This window comes from Pezoporus occidentalis, unplaced genomic scaffold (genome assembly GCF_034315485.1).
Source record: "Pezoporus occidentalis ecotype Australia unplaced genomic scaffold, CSIRO_AGI_Poc_V1 ctg232, whole genome shotgun sequence".
Lineage (NCBI taxonomy): Eukaryota > Metazoa > Chordata > Aves > Psittaciformes > Psittacidae > Pezoporus > Pezoporus occidentalis.
This window is the reverse complement of record NW_026914201.1, coordinates 30,177-54,480: the sequence shown is the minus strand read 5'-3', so window position 1 is coordinate 54,480 and position 24,304 is coordinate 30,177. Positions and strand designations below refer to the sequence as shown.

The following is a 24,304-nucleotide window of genomic DNA, read 5'->3' as shown; positions in this document are numbered from 1 at the left end:
GCTGCCCAGGGAGGTTGTGAATGCTCCATCCTGGCAGTGTTCAAGGCCAGGCTGGACAAAGCCTTAGGTGAGATGGTTCAGTGTGAGGTTTCCCTGCCTATGGCAGTGGGGTTGGAACTAGAGGATCTTGAGGTCCTTTCCAACCCTAACTATTCTATGATTCTGTGGGGTGAAGGCAGAGAAGAGTGCCATACTCAGTGGTATCGACTGACACGATAAGTGGCAATGGGCATAAGCTGAACCACAAGAAATTATATCTGAAGAGAACACTTGCTTGATCATGAGGGTGGTCAAACATGGGAAAAACCACGCCCAAGCAACTGTGGAGTACCTCCATGGAGGTACTCAAAACCTGACTGATCAGGCTGTGCCAGGCGCCCTGATCTAGCTGACCCTGCTTAACTAGTGGGTTGGGTTATACTACATGACCTCCAAAGGCTCCTTCCCATCTCAACCATCCTGTGATTCTGTATTAATCTCACAGGAAAAAAGCTGGGTGAGACAGTCAAAAAAAAATAAAAATTAGTAAGCCTGCTTTTACTGTCAAATTGTTTAATTACCATTCTTGTAACTGCCACATGTAATAAAAGCTATATTATATAGGAATAACTTTTCTAGAAATAGCTAGGTTCTCTAAAATTAGGTATCACAGAAAGTGATTAATTAACATACTTGATCATTTTGTGATCAAAATACATTAATACTGTTGCAATACAAATGTTAGTAACCAAGCAGGGGAAAAAAAAAAAAAAGCTATCTGAAGTCAGGATATAAAAGATGTATTAAAATCCACCAGAAATCCTTAATCTCTTCTATAATGAGATCGAGATGCTTAGTACAATGCAATCCAGCTCCTCAACTTGAGTTGAGGATACACCATGCTTGCAAAAGGAATTAAATGCAACTGAATTTAGCCAGTCTGAATATAAATAATTCATGGAAAACTAAAGAATACAACACAGAAGTCTGCAAGAGAGCACCTCTGATTTAAAAAAAATGCTAGCTTTCATAATTTTTTTTCCCCCTTGAAATGGACTGCTGTAAGCCTGTACAGCTGACCAATCAGTTTTCAAGTTCTTTTTCTTTATTCCTGAAAATACCTAGCTTTATGGCACACAAGCATGGTTCAAGGAAAAAAGAACTCTTATTAAGGGAAGCCAACTTGTAAAGCAAATTAATCACTGGCACTCCAGAACCAAAAGAAGTCCCAGAGCAACAGCACGGTTTTGCAGATAAAACACTGGACTACAACCAACTTTGGTACCTGCACAGATGTAAAGGTGTAGCTTTACGTAGAGTTGACTCAACTGGGAAGGGCTACACGGAGGAATCATAGAAGCAGATTCCCATCTTTCATCTAAAACAAAAGGCTATGGCTTCCTGGACAGAAATGGATGAAGAATTTAAGTATAATCATGTATCACTGATGCTAGATTATGAATGTGTATTAATGGACCTCACAGAACAAAGCAACTATACTCAGTCATTCTTGATATAGTCTTTAAGTACCTGTTAACAGAGACATGAGAAGTAATACATTTGCTGCATCACAGGTTAGATACATGACCCATTCCAGTCTGTCTTTCCTGTCTTCTCCCCTCTTCTACCCCACTTCACATTAGCCCAATCTTCAATTTTCAAGTTTTTCCTTTCAAGTTTTTTGGTCAATAGTTCACATAAGCCACACGCCTCCTATCCCAAGTTTTCTAGCTCCTTACCTGATCCACATCAGATCACCCCCAGACTTCACAGGATTTCTCTCTCTCCTAGCTGTACATCCCCACTGGCTCATGGTCCCAACAGTATCTACATATGCCACATTTCTCTGCCAACTGGCTTTCTACAGCGGACTTACTTTCTCCTCTTCTCCTTGGTTCACCTACTTTTTCTCAAGTTCTCTTTCAGTCTCAGCTTCTTGATTCTTTATTGTCTTTACAGCAAGGCAACACCTCAACCCTGACATAGAAGACTTTACCACCAACACTTAATAATTTGTCAACATTATAAGCTACAGACCTCAGAAACTTACTGTGGGAAGTATCAGACAGCTTTTTTAAGATATAACAAAGGAATTCTTTACTGTAAGGATGGTGAGAGAGTGGAACAAGGTGGCCAAAGAAGGGGTAAATGCTCCACCCCCGACAGTGTTCAAGCCCAGGTTGCACAGCCTTAGGCAGCATGGTCTCGTGTGAGGTGTCCCTGCCTACGGCAGGGGGGTTGGAACTGGATGATCTTAAGGTCCTTTCCAACTCTAACCACTCTGACCCTACGATCAACATCCTGTAGTTTAGAAATGTACCTTGGAGTTACTTCTGCTTAACATCTACATACCTGTACATGAATTCATTTTAGTTTCACTGAACGTGCTTTTAATAAAACAGAATGAGAAGGAGAAACAGAACAGATTCTGAAATAAAGAATAATTAAGAGACAGAGGGAAATGAAAAAATGAGTGACAGAAGAAACAAAATATGAATTTACTTACACTATCTTGGCAGATTACACCATCTTTCTTTGATGAAATAGAAAATCCTTCCATCAGACAAAAGAAAACGCAGCAGACCTGTCGGGGTGGCAGAATTTGGTATATTTTCACCCATCCTACAGCATGGAAAATTACTAAACATGAAGAAACTGGATTAGAAGATGTTAAAAAAAAAAATCTATACGAGTGATTAAACAAAGACAAATGTGACTAGCATTGAATTGAGTGGAGCGACAGTTTCATTAACTAGGAGTATTTCAAAAACGTAGCCTTAGCATTTGCATAAAGGAAATTAACACAAAATATTGGAGAGAACCTATAGAATCTGCTGAAGCAAGGCTGAAGAGGTACTACTCATTCACAGGAAGATCACAGTGCCTTAAGAAAGAAATGGGTAATTTTGACAATCAAATCAACGTAAGTATCTTTTTGTTTGTTTCTGTTTTTATTCCTGTTTTTATGTTGAGCACTTCAGGACTGTCTGCTCTTAGCTACCAGTTTATCAGCTGGAAAGAACAGATCTATTAGGCAATTACATGATCACAGCTACTGTGATGTGCTCAAAATAACAAACAACAATAATAAAAAAGTGATTTTAAGGTGTACTTAGTAATTTCAACTTTCCTCTATTACAGATCTGCTTTTATTAGTGTCACTGTCTCCATGTACAACAGCAAGTACAGTACCGGTCAACATGTACAAGAAAGGTTTGTTCAAACTGTAAGCAGTAGGAGAAGGGGCTATTGGAGTCACAGAAAGATCTCAAGTTGGAAGGGACCCATAAGGGTCCTCGAGTCCAACTCCGTGCTCCTTGCAGGGCTACCTAAAACTAAACCATATGGCTAAGAACGTTGTTCAGATGCCCCTTAAATTCTGACAGGCTTGGTGCCAGGACCACTTCTCTGGGGATCCTGTTCCAGTGACCAACCACCCTGTCAGTGAAGAACCTGTTCCTCATTTCAGGTCTGAACTACCCCTGATGCAGCTTCATTCCATTTCCTCGTGTCCTGTCACTGGTTACCAGAGAAAGGAGATCAGCACCTCCCACCCCACTGACCCCTCTTGAGGAAGCTGTAGGCTGCCATGAGGTCATCCCTCAGCCTTCTCTTAATTTTCCAAGTACGTAATGAGACAAAGGCTGGATTGTTCAGCCTAGCAACATAAAGTCTAAAAGCAAACATTATTGCTCTCTATAAACAAACTGAAGTATATCCATCAATCACAGGGAAAGAACACAGAATTAAGCTACTGAATGATACTAAACAAGAACGAATGAGTGTATAAAGGCCATGAATAATTTAGGCCGGAAATTAGACATTTAGACATTTTTTAAATAAGCCAGAAGGAATATGCTGTGGATCATCATTTTTAAGATGAGTAATTGTTTTATCATATGGATTGAAAGACATTCTTTGCACGCCTGCAACAGAAAGCAGATGTACAGCCACTAAAATACTCGTTCACATACTTGGGTGGAAGGGATAAAAGTGAAACAAATCTTCTACAGTTTTATAGGGGTCCTATAGGGTTAATCTAGCTCTGTGTCTAACAAAGAAAAAAAAATGGAAAAAGAAAAAAAAAGTTTTAGTGTAAACATTTCTTCATAATCCCTTTTTGTTTCTAAGCATGAAAGACTAATAATGCTATTTTCTTCCTAAGTATAAAAGACCTGAGGCATATGCAAACACAGAAGACTGAAAATTAGTAGGCCTCTTGCAACATCCAGTGGGAGTGTCAGAAGCAAACTTCTGGTGTTTTATTTAAGCCCTGATTAACCCTACACACTAGGAACCATGGCAGAGAGACAGATTATTTTAAAACACACTATACACCTTTGATACGTGTGTAGCTTATTTTACAATCATTTGAAATACCTGCCTGTTGTAGAGATTCATATAGTAAATATTGTATTATGACACCAGGACCATGAATGTAAACAGCACAGATTAAAGCAGCAGAGATGGAGTAATAAGAATGGCATGCCTGCTGCAAATAAAGAGATCAAGTACATGGAACTGAAAATATGCACTATGACTCAACATTACCCTTGGCATTCTTTGTCAAAAGGAAACAGCAAAGATCATGCAATATCATTAACAGTCAAGAATAACCCAAAGGACTTGATAGCAGCATCCCTCGCTCCCCTTGTCACTGCCAGTAATCCTGGACGGACTGATGGGGTACCCATCTGTCCTGGTCTTCATAAATGTAGGACTGCAAAAGCATGAATACAAAAGGAAGGAAGAAATATGAGGTAACAAATATGAGTTTATGAAAATGACTTTGTTCAAAATAAAAGCCATGTTTCCTTCTATTCAGTGATCCACTGTAGCTGCTGCACTTTAAACTCTTCCACTTCATCTGGTTGCACATCCTGTTTGGCTGTCGCAGAACCACGGTATCTTAAAACAGACTATTTGCCAAGTGATATCTGTTGCATAAAATACAGGAAGTTCATCACTACAGCAGGAACAGCCTAGGTTATCGTTTATTGTGTTTTAGTTTCAGCAAAACACACTTCTTTTCTTTGTGTTAAATGGCAGATTCCTCTAATTGAATTATGTAATTGATAATACACTGAAGGGTGAAGGGAAAGTGACGGAACCCCTTTCTCTAAGATGGGCAGCAAGTGCCCACAGTGCATGGAGTGCTGTTACAACAGCGCTTTTCCAATTAATGACTGCTAAGTGTCTCAGATGAAGGTCAGGCAGCTTGCTTCTATTAAGGAAATCAGAAAAGCTTGCTTTCTTTTGGCATCTCTGCACATATAATCTACACACATTCTTTTAGAGGCTACTTTTACATTTCATTCACATTCACACATAGAGATGAAAAAGAGTGTCTCTGTGCAACTTGTGTTTCTCAAAAACAGTAATAATAAACCCAAATATTTTAAGATGTATACCTGAAGAACACCAAGTTTCAAAAGCGAGCACTAACCATGAAGTCTGCTTCCCATTTATACCTACGCTGCTTCTGTCAGTACTTGTTCTTTGCTCACACGGTCATGAGCTATATCTCATAATCTTTCTTGATTTCACCTTATGCTTCCAGAAGTTCATCATAATCTTAACATACAAAGTACTCCACACTTTCAGTCCCCCACACTCTTAACAGCAAATTTACCAAATTGCATTGAAATGTATGTTTTAACACAAATAAAAAAAGCCATCATAAAAATGAAGAAATGCTAAATCAAAATATTTTTCAAGTAAGACTTTAGATCTCTCTTTAGGAACATGTTGAGCAATTATTTTAAAAAGGCTTTTAGTTTGATTCAACATCCCTGAGGAGTGTAACAGTCTATCCTCCTTACCTTGACCAACCGGAGGAAACTGAATCTGAGTACAAGCAAGACCGGCAGGACATTATAAGAGTCCTCCTCTTATCCCAGAGAAATGAAAGGCTTATTCATTAAGGAGCATGTCGTAAATCCTATCTTTCAGCATCCCAAAGCACTTCAATTTTACACGTTCTTACTGCCTTACAAAAAGCTAAAAAAGAAGAAGGGGGAGTAGGGGAAAGAGAGAAGGGAGGGGACAGCAATGCCAAGCAGAGATCAAAGAAAGGTTCCATGCAGTATCCTACAAATATGAAATGTTTCAGTGGTTACATCTCCTTTCAAGCTACAGTTTTATGTAATCAGAAAATACTTGGTTGTGCTCTAGGAAAATATCCTGTATTTATTTGATTGATCCAAGGTCTGCAGCATTTAAAAAAAAAAAAGAAAACAACTTCAGCTAGGCTCACTAGTTAAGAGCATGTCCAGTGTTTCCTTCAGTCACTTTAATGTTAGACTGAACTACGATGCTTCAAGCAAAGATTCTTTAAAAGAATATTGTTAATACTTTGGCTATACAAACTGACATTCTAGACCAGACTGGTAAACCATTCTGGCAACAATTTGCACAGAGCAGCCAGCACCAGATATTGTTCTCTAGACACAAGAGGACTAATGTGGTATAACCTACCATATGGAATATGGCTGATATGGTATAACCTACTCCATAAGGCATTTAATCCTGACTGTTATAAGTTGTTTTCAGGTATAGAGCAGAAATACTTTTTCTAGCTTGTTCAATTTAATTTTTGATTATTTTCAAATTTTTGTTTGTACTAATAGCTATGACTTTGGACACTACTATTATATGTATAAGCATCACAGGAGATTTACTCCTCTCAAATATCACCAGTAATGGTCACATCCAATTAAGTGTGAAATGGAAACCTGGCAAGTTACAAAATGACTCCATTTCATTGTACATGCCATCATTCTTAGGTGTGCAACATGGATGCTTCTGTCAATCTGTAAAATGAGGACTGCAGAACAAATCCCAACCTCCCAGCTACCTTGAAGCCATGACTACGTGTAAAATGGAAGCAATATGCTAAGAATAAGTTTATCTTCAATATGTTTGGATTTTACACCACAGTTCCTTAGAATTCATATGTAAGTAATCAAGAAGAATACTCTTCTTAAACTGAAGATTTTGTGGTATCAGCCATATACAGAGAAATAATTTCCAGAAGAACAGACTCAATCATATCTTCTTTTATATGACACTCAGCAGCCCAGAGGTTCTCTCACTTGACAAAGAAGCAGATAAAGCAACGAAGTGGTGGGTTTCTATTTTGGACTGTATCTCTGAGATTACTTTGAGCCTGCCTGCGCACATGCTTGCGCAGACCTCTGCGTCCACCTGCCAAAGGAAGACCTTGTGTGTTCTATATCTGCTTTTGGCTGCTTGCTACCCCTTACCTCCAGACCTTCCATTTTTGCCCGCACTAGTGATGGGATGCCTACATCAAAGAAACTAGCTGAGTACATGAGGATTAAATTCAACCTGCTTTCCATTTTTTTTTTTCTGTTGGCAAACATGCATCAATCTTCCAGTAAAGTTATTTTAAAAACTATCTCCTGATTTGAGATCTACAGCACATGACAGACACCTGAGTTCACATCTATAAAACAAGACAAAGATAGAAACAACAGCCTGAAATACAAATCATCTAAAAAATAAGTTTGATTAAGATTTTGGGATTGAATTGTACTTTTCTTAAAGCTACATTCACTACTGGTGGTTTTAATGCTGGAACACCCGTATATACAAAGGAGTGCCCCCAGTCAAAAAAGGAAACAAAAGGCCTTATTCCTATCAAATGAAATATCATAAAGAGAACTGACTTACTAAAAGGCTGATCCTCTTGTAAGGAGACTCCCATTTCCATGCCAAATATTAATAAGTAGCGTAGGATTTCTAATTAGCAGCAGTTAATTCTCTTTTTTTTATTGGATTCTGTAAGAGCACTCACCTGCAAGCCTACAGCATGCCACCTGAGCACAATCTGTGGTAAAACATCCCCACTTACCAACACCACACCTGGAGTCCCACCACAAGGCAGTCAAAACACTGACAGCGGTTTTACTGTTTCAGAAGGGCCTGAAACCCGCCGGTCCACCACCAGTCCCCACAGCACAGCCCCAGGCTGGCAGGTGAATAGTTGTACTCAAATAGGTGTGCTCAAAAACACGTGCAAATCAAAAATGTGGGAGACAGGCAATACATCCGTCATAACTAATGCAACTACCTACGAGGTCTAATACTTTTTTTTTTTTTTTAAGAAATTAACAGAATGAGCAGTGAAGGCTTCAAAAAGAAAGGGAAAAAAAAAAAGACAACAGCCACTCCCAAGCACTAATGGGAAACGTACTACCACAGCTCCGAGCAGCTGGAAGTCAAGACTAACAGAATACCAACGCTTGACCGCTTTCCCTGGCTGGCCATCCAGAGGTGAAGACATGCCGGCACCGGAGTCCGGCGGGGCGCCGTGCCGTCCCCCCCCCGCCATCAGCCATATTCCCCATTCCGCGCGCGCCGCTCCCCAACCGCCGCTGTCCCTTTAAGCCGGACTCTATGACAAGCGGGAGTCAGCGGGCCCCGGGACGGCCGCCCAGCTCCCCCACCGCCGGCCCACAGCGGAGGCGGCCTCGCTTCCCTCCGCGGCAAACTTTGCCGGGAGGGGAGCTCTTCCTTCCCGCCCTCTCCCGGCGGGGAGAAAGGAAGGCTCGGCAGATACCTCGACGCGCCCACCCCGTCAAGCAGCGGCAGGACAAGGGCTCCCCTCAGGGCCGCCGCAGACCGGCGGGGCTGAGCCAGACCCGGGTGTCCTGCCGCAAGCACCCGCCTCGGACAGCCCGGCCCAGCAGGGAGTGGGGCCGTGGAACGTGTGTCCGGGCACGGACAACGCACCCAGACAAGGCACGGGGCCCCTCCGCCAGCCACGGGACCGTCACCGAGACCGGCTCCCACCGGGGGGCTGGGGCGAAACACCGCAACTCCAACTCCCTCCTCCCACAGCCCCGCACGTGAAACTCACGGAAGGAACCGGAGCGTAGCCGTGCCGCGCTGCCGTCTCCCGACCGAGCTACCTCCGTCCTGCTGCCGATGGCGGTGACAACACCAGCACCTACCTTGAACAGTGGCCTCAAACCCCTCTTCCTGCCGCCGCGGAGGCTCCGCCTCACCGGACCGCCAGTCCCCCATTGCCCCGCCCCAGGGACGAGGAACCGCCCGCCCCACCCCGCTCGGGGTCGAGGCGCCACTCACGTCTGCTTGCGCTGGTCTGCGGGCGGGGCTGGCAACGGGTTTGGGGGTGGGCCTCGTCACCGGTGTCGGTGTCGGTTCGGGTACCGGGGCCGAGCCCCGGCGTCTCGAGGCGCAGCTCATTGTGCAGCCGGCTTCCGGCGGTGGAGCCGCTTGGTGCGGGAGCGGGGTGCGGGAAGCGCTTTGCAGTCCGGCGCGCTCTGGCGGGAGGGGATTTCAGTGCCCATCCGCCAGGCCGCCCTGAGGCTTTGTACACCCTTTGCCTCGAGGAACAGTAACGGAGCCCAGCGGGCACAGGCTTTTGCTAGGATGGGAAAGTTTGTCCCGACTAGAGCCGGGGGAGTTTCGGCGGTGGAGCGGTACCCCGGGAGGTACTGACCGAAGATAGTGGGAAGCCAGAGTAAGGTAACCTCGGAGGGGTGCGTGCGAAACAGCACAAGCGGTTACTGGTGAAGGGAAGGCAAGGTGGGCATGCTGATCGCTTTTAGAAGCTGATCGAGCTGCGGTGCACTTGGGTGAGATTGCAGTGGAATTCATGCTGAAGCTTGGGCATGTCTTACAATGAGCTGTATGTTACCATGCTGATGCGTTGCTCAGCATGTCCCCCTGAGCAGGTTCGTGCAGGAGACCTGCCCGGGTCAGCTGGGGGAGCTGTAGAATCATAAAATCATTGAGGTTGGAAAAGGTGTTCGAGATCATCAGGTCCAACTATAAACCCAGCACTGACAAGGCCACCATGACCCTGCGTCCCTACGTGCCACCTCTCCGTGTCTGCACTGTTATTTTGGGGGCATTATAGTGAAGATTCTTTTGTTAAGCAAGACTTAACGCTGCTCCGGAATACAAAAATACATATGGTAAAACATGATTCTGCCACCTTCAGGCTAAAGGAATACCTTGTTTTACAAGTAGAGCTACTGCCTTCTTTATGAAAACAAATTTGGGAAATTGGGCCTGTGGTGGGTGTTTCAGTACTTCTACGCAGGCTAGATATATTATGATGAACAATTTTCCTTATTCATATAAAATGCAAAATACACAGACTTAATGAATTCATTATTTGGTAGTCTTTAAAATATTTCCAAATTAAAGCACCTCAGTTTTTTTGTTTGATTTAAAATGCCTGAAAACTTGCCTTTATAGGGGATAGAACATAGCAAGCAATTAATGGTTAATGTGTCCCAAAGATGTTTTTGTTCTTTGAGGGCAGGAAATCCTATACTCTGTGAACAGAAGGGATGACTTACTGGCTCCAGCTGATGTGCAGAGTCACACCGCCGTTTCTCTGTAGAGGTCTGTTGTACCAGGCGCTTGTGTACGTTTGTGCCAGACTTCCCTTATGTTATCGATCTGGCTCATGAAACTGAATGCTGTAATTACAAAGGCCTGGTCTAAGGATTTCAGACCTCACCTTGAGCAAAGTGATTCAGTGCTACTTTTGTGAAATGACAAGCTGAGAGACCCATCTGTTGCCTAGGCAGGAGCATCCCAAAGGTCTGTCACCCTGCCCCTTTCATTCTAGCTAGGATGGTGTGGCATACAGAAAGAGGTGAAGCTTCACAGTCTCTCACTCCCAGGCGGTCTTGTCCTTTTCTAGTAATGTTTCCCATGCTAGCTTCTCTTGCACAAATTCTGTAATTGGTGTAGATTAATTTATATTCTCAGAACAATGTCTGGTAAGGAAAATATGGACAGTAATTTCACAGAACCATAGAATCATAGAATAGTTAGGGTTGGAAAAGACCTTAAGATAATCAGGTTCCAACCCCGCTGCGGCGGGCTGGGACACCGCACATAAAACCATGTCAACCAAGACTCCGTCCAACCTGGCCTTGAACACTGCCAGGGATGGAGCATTTTGAAGGCTTTAGCATGTTCCCTGAATTAGAAAGTTCTGTTTTAAGAGAATATCAAGGCCTGCAAACCCAGCCCTTTTTGTAAGTGCAGAACATCTGTCTTACAAGTATTCATAAAAGGACTAAAAATATTTGAAAAAAAAAAAAGAAAGCATTGAAGAATTTATACAATCTACTCTTTGAAAAGTAATGAGGGAGTAGAGGAAACTTGGGCCCTACTAAAAGGTTGTTCTTTAAAGTTTCATTTTTTATTTTTTAAAGTTTTTTCTTCAAAATTAGAGAAAAGATATTAAAATCTCTGGTTGTTTTGTTTGTTTGTTTTTTTAATACTTCTGTATTGAAGTCATTAATTTGAGTAGAAACTGCCAACTCCTGTTTTTCATTATGGTAAACATATGGCAATCTACCTTAGACTTCATATTTAATGGCTGTCTAAATAATTCTACTGTATTTACCTCCATTTGCTCATATTGCTTTCATTACTTTGAGTGTTGTTTGAACGCTTTTTAACTTTAATTTCATTTATATTACCCATCTGGTGATCTCCATGCCAAGTGATTTTGTACTGCTTCACAAAGGCAATGAAAAATAATACATGAACATGTAGTGTTTAAATTTTGCTTCCTTTTCTGAAATCTGAAACTAGGCTTACGGTGCCTTTTTCTTAGAATATGATATTTCCAGCACAGAAAAATAAAACAACATTTAAACTCTATTTTGTGACTTACTCTGTAACTTCCTAGTGTGAAGTGCAGAAAAATAAATAAACCTCACACTGTGTCCCATAAGTAGAAAACTTCCTGTAAAACTGGCTTAACTGCATTGAAAAAGTGTTTCTCATCTTGTATGCTTAGTGTCTTTTTTAATTTCAATGACTTCCTGATTAAAACTGAAGTATTCTAAATGTTTTTTTTATTTCTTTTTCCGTAAAAGATCACTTCTTGCAGCATTTCTGTAGGAAATAAAACAGTGTGGGGTTTTATTTACTTTCCAAATCCTTTATTTAAATCTAGAGACTTCTGCATTAGGTCCCAATTCAGCAAGGATTTTAAGCATTTGGAAATGAGGTGCATGGTAAGCAACTAAATTCAGACCTCTCACATGAAAGTAATATCAAGTGATTTGTTTGTTATGGTTATGATCTCATGATAATATACTTGGACTTCCTTGTATGCAGGAATAAACTTATTTTAATGACCTGAGCTCTCGCATTGTGGCAAATGTATCTTTAAGGTTTTCATTATCCATGTCTGAGCCATGCAGGCAATGGCTACCTGCCATTTATAGATTTGAGAGAATGCATTTTTTAAATATGCTCAAAAAGCTTTTGAGTCATGCAGTCCTCTTGCTTATAGTTCCATAACACAATAATATTGTTACTGGCAAATAGCCATAATAAATCATAAAGGTCAGTAGCATATATCTTGATGAAGTATTTTAGATAGATTGATTGATTACATGTTTTGACCTCTTTTCTTTGAGCACCATTTACTCTATTTTTGCCACAGATACTTACTTCCGTTTTTCCTTTTTTTCCTTTTTTTTTCCTTTTTTTTTCTTTTTTTTTCTTTTTTTTAGGCAAAACAAAATGCCACCCTTCCTTTTATTCTTTAGCATGCATAAAAGCACAGACCACATCAGACACTGGAGAGCTGCATGGAGATTTTACTTTGCAAATGGAGCAGCATGCTGGCAGCATAAAGGATGAAAGTCTTTGAAGAGCTCTTTTGAGGATAGAAATCAGCCCACGATCTCCTTCAGGCTGCATTCTTATTCATCGTTATTTCCAAGGTTTTTTTTTTCTCAAACACTCACCAAGATAAATTCCAATCATAAAGAGTCCCACTGAGCTGAGTATGTGTTATATAGACATGTAACACAGCTATAGCTACTGCACTTTTTGTACCTCAGTATAATGCAAAAATACAACAAAACAAATGCCTTTACATTGGAGGCTTAATTTTATCCAGGCAAATGGAAATATGCCACAAATCCAATAACCTCAGCTAGCACCCTTAGCAAAACCTGAACTCTAGTGTCCAGTAAATGTTCTCTGCAGACTGCAGATGAGGTGAGCTTTTGGGGGCACTGCTGCTTATATAATGTCTTTCCCACGAATGAAAGATGCACGTCTCTAGCTCTGCTAGGCCAGTACTTAAAAAAATAAACCAGTAGCTCTTATCAATGTTTGGAGACAAATTATTTATAACACCGCATTATCTAGAGTGATGCCATGTTTTACTTACCATTGAGAATGGTTTGTAATATAGTTTCAGAAAATAAAATACCTCTATCTCATGTATCTGTGTATTGTTATCCTACATGCACACTAGCGTTTGGATCTTAAAGTATAAGAGAAATCTGACATGGCTGAATATATGTACGAGTGATTACTGGTGCTCTGATGCAGGTAATTCAGTTAGTTATCATTAATCTGAATACACTAACTCAAATAACTGTCCTTGGAAAAACTATCTACATTTCTCCTAATGCTTTTTGTATGTCATTAAATTATCTTACTTTTACCCCTTTGTCTCTGGGATCTCTACATAGGTCTCACTGAAAGATTTTTTTTTTTTTATGTACTTACCATTTTTTTGCTTGTTTTCAGACCAAAAAAAAAAAAAAAATTGTCAGATGTTTATGGTAATAATGAAAAGAAACTCACAAAACATATTAAGTGTATTTGAACTAGACCTTTGACTCCATCTTTAAATTGTTTCCTAAGAATTTGGTGTAGGAAAACAGTGGCTTGATGTTTATCATTTGTACTTAATTGTGTTAAACAGTGACTGATGGTAGATAGCAGCTCACCACTAAATTCTGCCATATCTACTGGGAGAATCATAGAATCACAGACTGGTCTGTGTTGGAAGGGTTCTTAAAGCTCAACCAGTTCCATCCCCCTGCCACTGGTAGCGACATCCTCCACTAGACCAGGTTGCTCCAAGCCCCATCCAACCTGGCCTTGGACACTGCCAGGGATGGGGCAGCCACAGCTTCTCTGGGCAACCTGTGTCAGGGCCTCACCACCCTCACAGGGAAGAACTTCCTAATACCTAATCTAAATCTACCATTATTCCTTGTCCTATCACTACTTGCTTTTATGAAAAGTCCCTCTCCAGGTTTCTTGTAGCCCCTTTAGGGACTGGCAGCTGCTCTGAGGTCTCCCCAGAGCCTTCTCCAGGGTGAACAAGCCCAACTCTCCCAAGCTGTTTCCAGAGCAGAGCTGCTCCAGCCCCCTGATCATTTTCATGGCCCTCCTCTGGACTTGTTCCGGCAAGGGAGACCTGAAGACTAAGCTGCAGATACGGTTTCTAGTGAGATACATCACTCTAAAAGTCAGTATTTCCTAGTGCATGAATACTTGTTTACAGAAAGAGAAGTAACGGTAAACTTTAAAATGTTTTGAGAAATCTAGCAGTAGTCCTTTCTGCTTGTTGGAAGATAGAGCTGTTGCTGCATTCTAATTATTTAAGAAGTACTTCCGTTACCCAATTTCAAGGTAAAGCTACAGTAATCTCAGATTTCAGAAAACTAACCACAAGCACACTGAAAATAAGGAAGATCATGTGGGGTTTTTTGTTTGTTATGAAACCTTGAAAAAAGAACACCTAGAGACAGGAGATGAAAGGAGATAAAGGGAGTAATGATAACAAATTGTCCTTTGCATATACTTTTGTAATTTACTATACATCTGAATGATTTGCCTAGAATAAGACGAAATCTGCCAGCAAAGTTTACTAAACAAACAACAATTATTTAACAAACTTTTAGAGGCTATTTATTCTGTGCTAAGGTTGCTTTCTTTAAAACTGTGTCCAGGAAAACACAAAGGACACTCTTGAAGCCAGAGCAGATCGTCCTGTAATGTAAATAAGCTGATGCATGTGTTAAAATGTGGGAAACAAATATTGGAAAATACACAATTGAAAAAGTGGCCACATTTAGCCATGATTTATCTAGGGGTAAACTTTCCAGTGTTGTGCCAGGCATAAAGCACTATTTTACGGGCTGACTCGTGCATCCACACCTGTTGAAAATCCAGATAGCTGGACTTGTCATAGGCTAACTCATGGTGAGCTCCTTACAAGCTAATCATTACATTCAGGCAATGCAGAATATCACAAAATTTAATATTCCAGATGAGAATGTAGTCTCAAAATGAACATTGAGGGGATTTTTCAGCCGCAGATACATAATATGACCAAGAAGGATTGTGTGCTACAACAAGCTGTGGTGGGAAGTGGAATAGTGGATGCCAGCTCTTGCTTTGCTTCACTCAGTAAAATCAATCATCTGTTCAAAATTAATGAGAAAGAATGAAGTTATGACACCAGTAAGAGAGACAGCGAAAGAAATGAAATGGTTCTATTTAATATTTACTTAGTACTTCAGGTTTATTACTGAGTATCTAAGTACTAACTGAGCTTCCCCATTTCTACCATGTTCACAGAATCTGGTAAAGTCTGAATGCCGTCCAGAAGGACCTGGACAGGCTGGAGGTGGGCTCGTGAAAACTCATGAAGTTCAACAAGTGCAAGGTCCTGCACCTGGGTCAGGGCAATTCCAAACACAGATACAGGCTGGGTGGAGAATGGATTGAGAGCAGCCCTGAGGAGAAGGACTTGGGAATACTGGTGAATGAAAAATTGGACATGAATCAGTAGCACTTGCAGCCCAGAAACCAACCATGTGCTGGGCTGCATAAAAAGAAGCATGACCAGAGGTTGAGGCAAGTGATTCTGCCCCTCTGCTTTGCTCTCTTGAGGTCCCACTTGGAATACTGAGCCCAGCTTTGGGGTGCCCAGTACAAGAAAGACGTGGACCTCTTGTAGTGGGTCCAGAGGAAGGCCTCAAAAACTGGTCAGAGACTGGAACCCTTACAAAGAAAGGCTGAGAGAGTTGGGGTTGTTCAGCCTGAAGAAGAGAAGGCTCCAGGGAGATGTTATTGTGGCTTTTCAGTACTTTAAAGGAGCTTATAGGAAACACAGAAAAAGGTGTTTTAACCAAGGCCTGTAGTGACGGGAGATGGGGCAACTGTTTTAAATTGAAAAAGGGGAGATTTAGATAGATATAAGGAGGAAATTTTTTTTACAGTGAGGGTGGTGAGACATGGGAACAGGTTGCACAGAGAAGTTCTGGATGCTCCATCCCTGGAAGTGTTCAAGTTGGATGGGGCTTTTGAGCAACCTGATCCAGTGGAAGGTGTCCCTGCTCATGGCAGAGTGTGGGGTAAGTTAGAACTAGATGATCTTTGAAGGTTCCTTCCTACCCAAACCATTCTGTGATTTTATGATTCCATGATTATATGATTCAGTTATTTTAAGACTTGCTTAACTTATTTTCCTTATTCCTCTTTAACCCAGAATTTGTCCCTTAGTGAGCAAAAGAGTCATTTGGAAGCATGTCAGAAAGCAGAGGTCTCAAACTATTCCCCTTTTCCAGGCAAAGGAAGCAGGATCCCACCACTGTGAAATGTTTGAGGATGGTGTGCAAACTACTGTTTCTTGAAATGAGAGCAAACAGTTCGGACATCCACTCTGTCATCTAATGAAGGAACCCATCCATTACTTGTGGTCTCTAAAACCAGAGGTCTAACCAATTTTTTTCAGTCAAATTTATTCCGTCCTCTCTAAACAGAGTATTACAAATGCATTTAATCCTTAAAACTGGAATACATCTTTCCCTTTCTTATAACCTATTTACTAATTTTCTGGTTCACTTTCTTTATATCTGATTGATATTTGCCTCCCTGAAGCTTCTTCCTGGTAGCATGTCCAACCAGATTAAGAAAACAGCATGAGAAAATACTGAGATCTGGCAGATGGCCTTTAGGTTAATGGCTAGATATTTCTTTGGAGAGGTCATTGTCCCACAGTGAACAATGATCATCTTACGGGGAATGATAGCAAGCCACTGGGTGAATTTGTAATATGTCAGGGATGTGACTCCAGCAGCATGCCACCGAAACCAGTTTTTTCCTGGTTTACATGCAGATAGCTATGCAAAATGTGTGAACCTACCCGAGATTGCCTCATATATGATGTCGTTATTTCTGTGGCCAGCAGATGAGGATTCCAGAAACAGAATCCTTTCTCTTGATTGTGCAACAGCAAGTAATAATATATGAGACTAGATTTTTACCTTTATATATGATTCTTCTGAAATAATTAAACATTGGACTACTAGAGCTAGGTTCGTTTTAATCCATTTTAATTTCTAACATTGTAACAGATGAGCCATTCATATTATATATCTGGAGTCCTCTAAATATAAATAAAAAGGTAAACAAAAAAGTTTAACTCCATTCCGCAACCCGTTTTAACTCTAAACATAAAACCTGATTACGAATTACCTGTTTGCATGGGGAAATGCTGGAGTAAATACTAATAAAAATTTGGTTAATGCTGTTAGTGCCTTCCTAGTCAAAGATGTACAATCAACCACAATCAAAATGAGGTTTTGTTTCTGTTTTATTACACATAACATGAAATCAAAGTACCTATCCCTTGTGAGATACCTATCCTTGTCTTGTAGATTGCAATTTTTTCCCCTTCTGTTTTTTTCTAATCCTCTTGGAAATAGTAATGTTTCCTTTTCTTGTAAGATTGGCTGTCAGTCTACATTCCTTATAGTTTATAAATTAAGAAACGATATCCAATTTGTTCACTGATTGGTGAAAAATCTGCTATATTCTATGAGAATATTCACATGGCAATGAAGATTTGTCATCTCCCCAAAGTACCACAGTAATTGCTTCAATTATTTTAAATTCCTTTGGCATTTTGTACAAATTCCTAAAAGTGAATGAACAATGCAAATGTGGGAATGTTTCAGAAGTGTTATTACATGTAAATATTCTGTGCATTCAGAGCGATGTTTGTGTAAATACTTGTACTGTATTCCTCAGTCTCTGTGTCAAAACGGTATCAAACACAACCACATCTTCAGTCAACCTAATGCAGCAGAGATTTAATGACTTACATCATGGCAGCTACGTATTATGGGTAGTTCTAGCAGGAGACACAGTTCCCTATTATACAAAAGAGGTGTAGGTAGAAAATTAGGTACACTGCTGATGACAGGCTGTAGTTGCCTGAGCAATGATAACTCAACTAATAGCAATTCTTGTGACCTTGTGGTTTCTTTCTTTTTTTTCTCTCCAAAAATTGGTGAGAAATATTCGTCACAGTCTTAATAAATCTCTTCCATGTCATGAACTGTTTCAGGAGGAACCTAGATGCCTCCTTCACAGCCAGCCAAGTCAATCCTCTTTTGCCAACTGCCTACTGTTTGTACTGAGGTATTGAAAACTGTGCTGAAGGATGGGTCTGCCATGTTTCTGGACTGCTCTGAATGTAGAAAGTACAGTGATACTTGTTCAATCCCCCAAAGGATAACAGTAGAGGAGACAGAGCAAGAGACCAACAGCCCTGAGTGAAAAGTTAGTGAAACATGCAAGTTGATCAGTAGGAGAATTGTGTGTACTTAAGCAGAACTTTTGGATCTTATAGAAGCCAATGGAGGGGGAGAATGCCCGTGGAAGAAAGCTGCTGTTACACTATTTCAGGATAGATTTTTTTTAGGACACCTAACTCCCCAGATTATTTGTGGAGCCCAGGAAGCTAACCCTAACCCTGAGTTTCTAATTCCATTATAAGAGGAACACTGGGCTTAGCTGCTAGGTCTTGGTCTAAACCTGTAAAATATTGCATTTGTAAAAGTAAATTTCAGCCAGCCTTCCCTTACTTGAACTTTCCTTCATACAACAGATATAATCACAGTTTTAGGAAAGATATATTAGTTCTATGAAACATTTTCTAATAGTGGACCTCTTGTTTGGGATGGCACAGTGACAAAACACTAACACAGTCAGTCTCTTTGTAAACTTTATACTGTAGATCATAAAATGAAGTAGCTACATTTTCATTGAACTCTATTAACAGCAGGGGTGGGGTTGAATAATTCAGACAACCTACCATTAAACTCTTCATTTAACCATAGGGGAGAGGGCACTGCTAAATAACAGTGTACAAGGTTGTTCTGTTCATAACTGTGTATTAGTGTGGCTATTAGTATGGCCTTTGTGTCAGAAATAAGACAGAAGTGTTGCAAGCATGGTATACAATATGCAGGCTTCATTGAATAAGAAAGCAAATACTGATTTTCCAAAGCATCATCATGTTGATAAAATTGTTAATTGATTTATCAAAAAAACCTAACCCAAACAAGCCAATATCAGATGAAACGCTATAAGGACTGAGAAATGCTGTAACATTTTGTCGAAAACTCTGAAAATATATTTGAAGACTTCTAAACAGTCCCTAATGAGTGGCCACTTATATTTTCTGTAGATTTCTGGGAGAAAAAACTCCTGAACAAATTGTGTCTGTGTTTCCTATTTTTTTTATAATGGATTTTCCTTAATGTGAAGTAAGTAGTTCTGTTCGCACATGGCAAAGATTTCAAGTAAGCCTGGTCTCTCTCCCTGAAAACACACAAGTGTTACACTTGGCATCTTAGGAATCAGGACTTATTTCTGCCCACAAGTTTTCTGTGATAAAGGCTTTTAAAACAGAGAAAGAATTCATGAAAATATAGCTGCTTTCAATGCTATGAATGCAAATGAAAAGCCATGATTTTGCAGATTACCATTCAGTCACCTCCATGTCTTTTGTCTCCTAGACTGTACTGTCAGTGCTAACCTCTACTCATTTTTGGAGAAAAAAAAAGAGCAAAACACCAAAAACCCAAACATATTGCTTTTATGGAATTAAAAGTTCATTAAAATATGTCTCATTTCAATGGCATTTCTGTTGCTTGGGAGCTCCTTGGAACAGTAGACATTACGTTGTTAGTGAGAAGCGGAATGTCTTATGTTTGTTCATGTCACATTGCCAGGTCCCTTCATTAAAGTAATCTGAAAACTCTTTTAATTAAATTACATTAATAGACTACTGAATGTGCAGGATAAAGAGCCAGGTTTTCCTAAAGCCTGGAAGAAACTGAAGGGTGGCTGAGGCCAGCTCAGTCTTCCATTAATGAGTTATCCACAATATCAGCTATGCTCAGCTTAAACAAACTGCCTTGAAAGAACACATCACTGGGACAAGAGAATTCACGATTACAGGCTTTGGATCAAATTTGTAATGTTAACAGATCTAAAACATATATGCCCAACCTCACTCAGTTTTTGTAACCTATACTGGAGAATTTAATTCCAGAATCCTAGTACAAAATTCTGTGTGAATCTGTGTGATTATACTACTGTGCTGTATTGAATTTAAACTGTAATTTTTACTTTCTCTGTAAATCAGCTAGGCAGATTCCCTCAAGCATCCCTCTGATGCCATAGGATGAAGACAGTCAACAAAAAAAAAACACATCAGGTTCCAAATGCATTTTTAAACCATGTTCTCACCATGGTTCTTTGTAACTGAAGTATTAAGCAGAGAGTCCTGATTTTATGTATATCCTATGGAAATATCTGTCAGTACAGCCTATTCAAAACAAAGTAGTATAAAGATAACAAAATTATGATCAGGAACAGTAATTCCTCAGTAAAATCTTAATGTCTTGGTTGTGAAACCTTTATTCGTGTAGAATTACCAAGTGAAATAGAGCCCAGAAAAAGCGCCAATTTAATTACATTATCTCAGAGCAGGGTCACTGTGCCTAGCATGAACATTTTTTTCATTTATATATGTCTGAAGATTATAACCAGTATAGTTTCATAAGTAAACAATGTTCAAACATCATGCTTTAATACACCGAATTTCACAAAAATTTACATCTCAAAAAGGAAACTGTAGTGAGTTAGGATAATCCTAAAATATCAAATATAAACTGGCTTAAGTCTGCTGATCTTGGCAGATGTACATCACAATCTACCAGATGATGCTTTGACCTACAAAGAAAGACAAACAAACATGAAAATTGAATGCTTATAAGCAGTAGCTGGCAAAGGCCCAGACAAATAAAAATTAAACTTTTCAGTTCATTATATTGGTTTCTCTTCACTGAAGGAGAAAAATGAAAGAACTAGCTATTTCTTGAATAAATATTCACCCCCAAAATGATGCAGAACAGCAGCATCCAGATTACCTGCTGGGAAGCCTTGTGGTTCATCCCAAGGTTCCTCCATGCTCCCAGAGGATGGAGACCTGTCTGCAGTACCACGGTTCGCAGTGGCAGGTCTTACATCAAACCAAGAATAACATTTGGGAAGTTGTGCACAAAGTTGAGCTCTTAGATCAAAAATCAGGGGGCACATTCAGGTTGCTTAATGTGTGGATTGCTGTAGAAACATACAGCAATGAAAAGTTAGAATTATTTTAAGAAGTTTAATTGTGTGATGAAATCCCTAGCAGAATGTCATTAGAAGTGATAAAGTCTCAAAGTCACCTGATTTTCAAGAGGAAAACTAGTTCTGCCATAATCTGTATCAGCAGAGAAAAATTAACTCTTTGGAGTTATTTTGTAACTGCTTCTTATTTTCCAAGCTATTTTAATTTATTTTTTTTTTTTCTACTCTTATGCTCAGCCTTGGACTGAATTTCCACTCTGAGACAGTATAGGAGACATTATAAAAGAATTTCAGGCACTTTCCTCTGCTAGTTAAAATTTTATCTTTCATATAGGTAGTTATTTATTTAATTATTTAATTAATTTATAAGAGGGAACACTGAGTGAAACAGTTTTTGTCATCCTTGTCATATTGACAGGCTGCAACACTCATACAATATCTGATATGCAAGTATAGGAAGTCAGAGACTTGACTGCCTGGAAAGAGTTAAAATTTAAACAGTAGCTGTGTTGCACTAGGTGACAGGGACAGAAATGGACAGTTACTTTTCTTAGGGGAAAGAAATGAACTATAGCAAACCTGTACCTCCCTTCTGTCTTGACTGGTGCTTGTTCCGAAGGCCCTGAATTTTAACCCTGATGGCTATAGTATGAAATCAACTTTAGCGATAAAGACCACTCTACAAAGACCACCATTTCCAATTCTGTTTGCGTGGCTAGAAATTATTATCTATTATCTACTGGTCTATAAACACACAAACATACACACATATATATACATATATATATATGTATTTGGGAGGCTGAATTTGCTAGAAAAGAAGACTCCAAAAAGCGAGCATGCCTGAAAGTTTCTTTGGCTGGTTAGATTCACTGCAGCTTCTAAGAAAATGATTGTTTCTTGATTAAGGCAATATATTCTGTGTGCAAGTACAAAATTCAAACTATTTAGGAATATAAACTATGTGACTTAAAAACGGAGAACATTTCTGCTATTGGGGCTCTGCCAGTTTCATGCACAGACAGTTCTGTTAGCCAAGAAGTAACTCCGGCTATGCAGTGCCTGACTGGATGAATATCTGTGCGAAAATATTTTGTAGTTTTTACTGATTTTCAACTCACTGCAATTGTTCTTGACGGTAGATATCTCCTGGGGATCTTGAACATTTTGTTTTGAAAAGTGTATATTTATCTTCTGTAACCTACACATAGTAACTACCAGAATATGAAAATAACCATTATCAGCTTCCTTCAAAAGGTAAAAAGCCCTTTAGGTAAATTGCTATGACTGTAATACAGATTTATTAGTGATTCCATTAACATTTTTGGTTGACAGTATACCAAGAGGTAATGTATAAATCATGTTCCATTTATTTCTTTTTTTTTTTTTCATTTTTACATCTCAGAGGCTAGAAGTGTACCGTACTGTATTCTATGCTGGTGTAGAACTGCAGTGTTGGAGCCTGAACATTATACACTACTACACATATACTTTCCTTTTTTTTTTTAGTCATAGGCAATAACAAATCAGGCACTAAATCAGCCCTTTGCACATTTTTGACCTCAGCTAGGACATACTGAAAACCACATCCCATGTTTCTGAGAGGAGGTTGTCTGAATTTCTTTACTAATGATTCTGAATTTCTCTATTAATGATTCTTTACTAAGGATCCTGTGTTTATATCTGAGGCCTCTATCAGTGTATTCCTGGTCGTAACCCAAGTGCAACGATGCCAGTTACAACATGTGGCCTTCCTTTCGGCAAAGGGCATATAGCTGAAATGAAAGCTTCTTAACTGTGGAACCACTAATAGTTACATTTCCTTAATGAAAAATCTTCACTGAAATTAATAGTCCTACTGGAAGTATAATACTCAGAGATACCTACTTACATGGACAGAACACAGAATGGTGTTCTTCCTTCGTAACCTACCTGATGAATCTCTTCATAACTCTAGAGATGGAATCATAGAGTCATCCACTACCAGGGATAACTCTGTCCCTGGCAGAGTTCAAGTCCAGGTTGGACAGGGCTTAGTCTAGTGGGAGGTGTCCCTGCCTGTGGCACGGGGTGGAACTGGATGAGGTTTAAGGCCCCTTCCCACACAAACCAGTCTGTGACTCTGTGCAGAACAATGGGGCATGTTTGAAAATCTCTAAAATAACTTAATGACACAGCTGTCTACCTACTGTACTTGAAATATATCACATCTCTGTGAACTTCATAAACACAATCATAACCAGTGTTTTGTAGTGGTCTGATCTGTGACTACAGGCTAAGAAAAAGAAAATGCAACCTAAGACAAGATCTTTCTTCATAACTGACTCTACATCACATTTCATGCTAAAATGCATCACTAATTTTGGAGGCTAATCAGACATATTAGGAAAATTCAGGAGATTTTAGTATCCTCCAAAATAGCCTGTGTTTGTACTGGTGTTAGCATAGTGCTTGTGTGAATCCTGGTATTTCTTCCATGGTTAAGCTTAGAACTGTGTTACCTGACTTACAAAGGTGGCAGATTTTCCAGTGAAAGCTCATGGGAAAGCTATATGCTGTGGGTACCTCTCTGAGTGCTTGTAGCTTGTTTCAGGAAGTGGTTAAGCATACTGCCTCAAATCAACAGAATTTTAACATAGCTGTTTGTACTGGTGATGTATTTTAGAGCTTGGATGTTACAATAGCACATGTTCACCAGCTGAGGAGAATATAGCAGGTCAGAAAAAACAACTTCTATTGCTGGAGATGTGCGTGCTGTGTGATTCCTGTTATTGTAAGGCAGAAAAGAACATGAGGCACATTTAAAACTGATACTGGCATAGCAGTGTAATTCTTGTAATTTGGAAATTTCTAGTGCAACTTAACAAACATTCTGTTAACACAAATTTAAAGCACAATGTGTTTTCAAATTTAGTGATGTAATCACAAGGTTATTTGCCTTGGAATATAGAAATTCCCGACAGATTTACTCATTTAGGATCGTGGTTCATTTAACAGATAAGGCAGTAGTTCAGTAATTATATTACATAATTTACTACATGAGGCTTCT

General features: G+C 39.9%; 2 long non-coding RNA genes across 2 annotated transcripts in view; one reads left to right on the top strand and one right to left on the bottom strand.

Moving 5' to 3' along the window:
* The window catches only part of LOC134165192 (uncharacterized), a 68,935-nt gene extending 64,913 nt beyond the window's left edge, over positions 1 to 4,022 (bottom strand). The window contains exon 1 of the long non-coding RNA XR_009965427.1: positions 2,486 to 4,022. This is a non-coding gene — a long non-coding RNA (uncharacterized LOC134165192). The remainder of the gene's footprint in view (positions 1 to 2,485) is intronic.
* A 5,219-nt stretch (positions 4,023 to 9,241) lies between these two features.
* On the top strand, positions 9,242 to 13,231 carry LOC134165191 (uncharacterized). Its single transcript, XR_009965426.1, has 2 exons — positions 9,242 to 9,495; positions 12,525 to 13,231. It is a non-coding gene; the product is annotated as an uncharacterized LOC134165191 (long non-coding RNA).
* Positions 13,232 to 24,304: the final 11,073 nt, after the last annotated feature.